The sequence below is a fragment of the Brassica napus genome, unplaced genomic scaffold, assembly GCF_020379485.1.
Source record: "Brassica napus cultivar Da-Ae unplaced genomic scaffold, Da-Ae ScsIHWf_2628;HRSCAF=3378, whole genome shotgun sequence".
In the NCBI taxonomy this organism is placed as follows: domain Eukaryota; kingdom Viridiplantae; phylum Streptophyta; class Magnoliopsida; order Brassicales; family Brassicaceae; genus Brassica; species Brassica napus.
Genome location: NW_026015927.1, coordinates 1 through 5,000, shown reverse-complemented (window position 1 = coordinate 5,000; position 5,000 = coordinate 1). Strand labels below are relative to the sequence as shown.

At 30.5% G+C, this 5,000-nt stretch overlaps 1 protein-coding gene and 3 non-coding genes across 4 annotated transcripts in view; 1 reads left to right on the top strand and 3 right to left on the bottom strand.

Annotated features, from left to right (window-relative positions):
• Positions 1–1,128, bottom strand: part of LOC125601655 (photosystem II D2 protein) — a 2,733-nt gene extending 1,605 nt beyond the window's left edge. Inside the window, exon 1 of the mRNA XM_048773709.1 lies at positions 1–1,128. This exon is cut by the window's left edge and continues 1,605 nt beyond it. The gene's annotated coding sequence lies outside the window, so the exon portion shown is untranslated.
• Positions 804–875, bottom strand: TRNAT-GGU. The gene has a single exon. It is a non-coding gene; the product is annotated as a tRNA-Thr (tRNA).
• An 881-nt stretch (positions 1,129–2,009) lies between the features above and the next one.
• On the top strand, positions 2,010–2,083 carry TRNAD-GUC. The gene has a single exon. It is a non-coding gene; the product is annotated as a tRNA-Asp (tRNA).
• A 2,350-nt stretch (positions 2,084–4,433) lies between these two features.
• On the bottom strand, positions 4,434–4,504 carry TRNAC-GCA. The gene has a single exon. It is a non-coding gene; the product is annotated as a tRNA-Cys (tRNA).
• Positions 4,505–5,000: the final 496 nt, after the last annotated feature.

Below are 5,000 nucleotides of genomic sequence, written 5' to 3'. Positions count from 1 at the left end.
GTAAAAAAAGGGAAAATTTATTATTTATATCTAATTCAATACAATATTTAAATAAAATAATAGCAAACTGTAAATGAGAGTTTCTTTCTCACATACACCTTCAATCCCATTACATTGTCATCTTGTAAGCATCAATATGGAAATATTTGATTGATATCTGAAGCCATTCTTTATGATTCGATTTTTTGATTCTTAATACAATTTGATTCTTATACAACTAGAATTTAGGCTCTTGTTATGTTCTGGAATCAAAACAAGATATTGAAATACCCTTTAGGTATTAAAAAATTTGGAATAAGACTTTCTTTCTCTAGGCAGGAACGCAATATATTTCCTATGAAATATAGAAACAAGAAGATTAAATAAGAGATATCGACAGATTTCCGAATAAAAAAATATGAAATAAAACAAATCTACTGTTTCAATTTTATCTCTATCGAATTTGAATATCAGAATAGTGGATATAGTCATGATTCGACGGGTTAGGTCCACTTACTTTTTCTTTTGGATTTGTTGATTTCTAATCTATCGAAAAAGGGAAACAACGAATATCTATTTGGCGATTCAAAAGCCGACTTATTATTATTCATTGTATTATAATATAAAAATGTTCAATTTGATTTTCTAAATTACTCTCTCACTTTATTATTAGTTATTATTAAACTCTCTCACTTTATTATTAGTTATTATTAAAATGAAATTCATTAGAATGAAATTCAAAAAATTCGAAATTATAGACTTTCGAATGAAATTTTTCCTATATAGAAAGTTAAAGAAAGTAATAGAAAGTTAAAGAAAGTAAAAGCCCCTTATCGGATTTGAACCGATGACTTACGCCTTACCATGGCGTTACTCTACCACTGAGTTAAAAGGGCCGTCTTGATTTAATTCCTGACTGAGTCGATAGGTAAATCAAATATATATATATATTAAATATATATACAATAGACGCATAGTGGTTAGTAGCTCATTTCGCAACTAGAAGCGAGAATCGATAACTTAACTTATCAATCCATCGTCTAATTAGGGAAGAAAGATGGATTCTGTCTGACTTTCTTGGGTTAGTGTTAGATAGGGACACTACTATTTCTTAACAATGAGATGAGGCAATCTATTAAGTAAAGTAAAAAAAACGAAACTTAACCCTCTTTTTTATTTTTTTTCTGTCAGACCAATCACTTCTTTAAAAGATTTTATACTAGACTTTTTTTCGATTTTTTTTTTTTTTCATATTTCCACTTCAAATATAAAAAGAAAATATATCGATTTTTTTTATAGAATTGTGATTAGAATATGAATATAAATGTAAAATAAAAAAATGATATAGAATGCTATAGAAAAAAATAAAAAATCTTATAAGCTAGTCATACCATTTGATTATATTGACAATTTTAAAAAACTGATCATACTATGATCATAGTATGATGGCGGTTGAGCAAGTATGCCCCCATCGTCTAGTGGTTCAGGACATCTCTCTTTCAAGGAGGCAGCGGGGATTCGACTTCCCCTGGGGGTAGGGTACTACGAAAGGAAGTTGATCATGGATTATCCATAAAGTTCGAATAGATTCTTCCTGGGTCGATGCCCGAGCGGTTAATGGGGACGGACTGTAAATTCGTTGGCAATATGTCTACGCTGGTTCAAATCCAGCTCGGCCCAATAATTCGCTGTCTACATAACCTTTTTTGTTTTGCATAATTGACAGAGAAGGGTAAGAAAAAAGTCAAATATCTGGGTATATTTCGACTTTACTTTTTTCTTTATTTCTTGTGGCTCGTTACTTTTTGTTTCCATAAAAAATTACAATAAAAAATAGATTATCAATCGATTTTAGAATAATGCAAGGATTACTAGTAATCGGCCTTGATATCACTTTAGTGATATCCATATAGATATCAATATATTACTTGTGATTTTCTTTGTTACAAAACACTAATTTGAATCTAAAATTGAAATGATTATGATGAAATCATAAGAAGGAATATGTAAGCTACCCGCTTTATTTCCATGGGATTGTAGTTCAATTGGTCAGAGCACCGCCCTGTCAAGGCGGAAGCTGCGGGTTCGAGCCCCGTCAGTCCCGGCGGATTCAATTAAAAAAAAAGACATAAACTCCCCTTTTTGTTTCTGGGCAAGGGGATCAAAATGGTTTCGGTTATCTTTTTGTTTTATTTTTCTTTTTTCATCAAGCAAAAGAAAGGGGTATTTCTTTTGCACCAATTTAAAGACATATGTAAATTAGTATAATTATAATTATTGAGAGCATTCACCACTTCAAGAACGAGATACTGTATGGGGTTTCCTCTTTTTGTCAATTAATCTCCCATTAACTCGTGTAGGAAAATAAAATAGGATAGCGTATAATACGTTTGCCAAGAGTACCTATATATACTTTTGTTTCTATGAAGTCAAGGAAGTGAAAATAGTTCGAATCCAACCAAGTAAAGAGGATGTTTCAAAAAAAAAGATCAAATTAGTCTTCCCTAATGAATATGCTCTTTTTAAAGATTAGAGTCGATGTCGAAGAAAAACTCGTAAGAAAATTTAATATAGTTAATTTTTTGGAATATTTTCGTTTTTTTTTTTCGGGACTCGTCTTTATCACATTTCCTTTGTTTTACAAAAAGATCATAGACCCTTACAAAAACAAAATTTTGAAAATTTCAAATTGAAATTTCGTACTTGTTTTCTCTATTTGATTTCTATTGTTTATTTAAGGTTCTTTAGAAACTCTTTTTATAAACAATCGAAGTATAAAAGGTTTTTTATGATATTTCATCAGATGATTGTACAAGGAAAGTACTAGGTTGTAGAAAAGAAAGCGGTGAAAAAGAATCATAAATAAATAGTTTTTTATTGGATCAGGAATCTCATTATGTATTCGGTGTGGATAAAAGATCTTCCTATGTTATACTATTAAATTCTTGACGATGAATCGATTTTATAGCTCCGATATTGTTATTCATGATATTTCTTTCATTCGATATCATCGAAATCTAATTCATCTGAGTGAGTTTACAAGCGAAAGATTTCTCATCTCTATGGGATTAAATCCCGAGATATTCCAAAGAAAAAAAAATAAATAATAAACGATTTAATTATGGAAGTCAATATTCTTGCATTTATTGCTACTGCACTCTTCATTCTCGTTCCTACTGCTTTTTTGCTTATAATTTACGTAAAAACGGTTAGTCAAAATAATTAATTTGAATACAATTTGACTATCAATGACAAAAAAGGATGTCAATTTCTCGTCTTAAATGAAAGGAATGCATTAGATTCAGTAGTATCCTAAGGGGCCCGCTAGTATGGTAGAAAGAGATCTCTTTCTACCATACTAGCCATTATGGTTATTGTAATGTATAAAGATACAAGTGAAATATCTTAATATAAAGGAATCCACCCATATCTCTCTTTTTCTTTATAAATGTAAATATAAATTAATATAGAATATGAAATCTATGTACATACTTTCTCAATTTCATTTGTTTGTTTGATCCATTTAATACGGATAATCCGAATTCGATGGAAACCTCTTGAGATTTCGAAAGGGGGTTATCCCATGAATGGTTAACGGTATAAACTCTGATATCAAAAAATAAAATGAGTCAATAAAACAAAACATAAATCCAATTTCTAAAAAAAGATCTTAAAAAAAATTGCCGGCCGGTCTAGAAAACTAAAACAATTGATACAGGTTGATAGAGTTTGATTATTATCGCAATTAGGAGTACTTCTAGAGTCCACTTCTTCCCCACACTACGAGAGAGAGGGAAAATGTAAAAACTACCATTAAACCAGCCCATGCGAGACTTACTATATCCATGTGAATTCTGTCCCCTATGAATATGAAGAAACTTTTCCATTATTGTTCACTAATAATAGTGAAATCACTGGTGCAGAGTCAAAAAAGGGAGAGATATTTGGTCACCATTGATGAACTACTCCAAAAAATCCACTTATCTTATACTGAGTTATTCTTAATTATAGAATTTCTAGTAGAATCGACAAGATGTAAACACAAGTAAACAGATACTTTTCGAAGTATCCAAAAAATCTGACTCATATGTAGAAAGAATAATCTTTTTTCTTTCTTTTATCGTTTTTTATTTTTATTTGAAGTAAAACGAAAGGCAATTCTTCATCTAATCTAATATTGATTGAATGTCTGAGCATTCCGACACTTTCATGAGTCTATATCCAAAGTATCTTAGATCCTTTCCAAAACTATTAATTTAATTCCCTCTCTGCCTATCCAATCTAATGGATTTCCCTCCACTCGTTTTAGTTTTCCTCTAATCTGATAGGTAAAACTTTAGGTTAGAGAATAGAACCTCGAGAGCCAGGGGCTTAGAATCACGAAAAGAAAGTATCAAGAGTCTTTTCCTACGTTTGTTATAGTTTTATAACAGGAGATTTCAAGTCTCCTGTTGAGGCGGCACCCGGATTTGAACTGGGGAAAAAGGATTTGCAGTCCCCCGCCTTACCACTCGGCCATGCCGCCAAAATGATTTGTACTAGATTCAAATTTTCTCTTGTTTTTTTTTCAACTCCGAAAAAAATATAGATTTTCAGTCACAAAATATAGAATCTAGTACAAATCAGAACCATTAACTATTGACTGTAAATTCATGACCTTTTTTGAATTCAAATTTACATTTTTTATTTCTAATAATATAAGATAAGAAAATCATTAGAAATAGATTTATAACTAATCTATTTTGAGTTTTTTCAATTAAAAAGAAATCTTCTTCCATTTGAATTATAACACTAATAAGAGTATATGTAAACCCCAGAATCAGAACATACGTTACCTTGTATAGCTCTATAATGGGGTATTTTATCTCTCTAGGGATGCTTTTGAGGAGTAATTCTCAATAATTTTTGTATTGAAATTTTTCATTGAATACATTGAAAAAAATTTTTAATTTTTGGTAGAGCACAGCATGTGCTGTTCCAAATAGAACTGTACCACCTATAAAGAAGCAAACGAGACATAT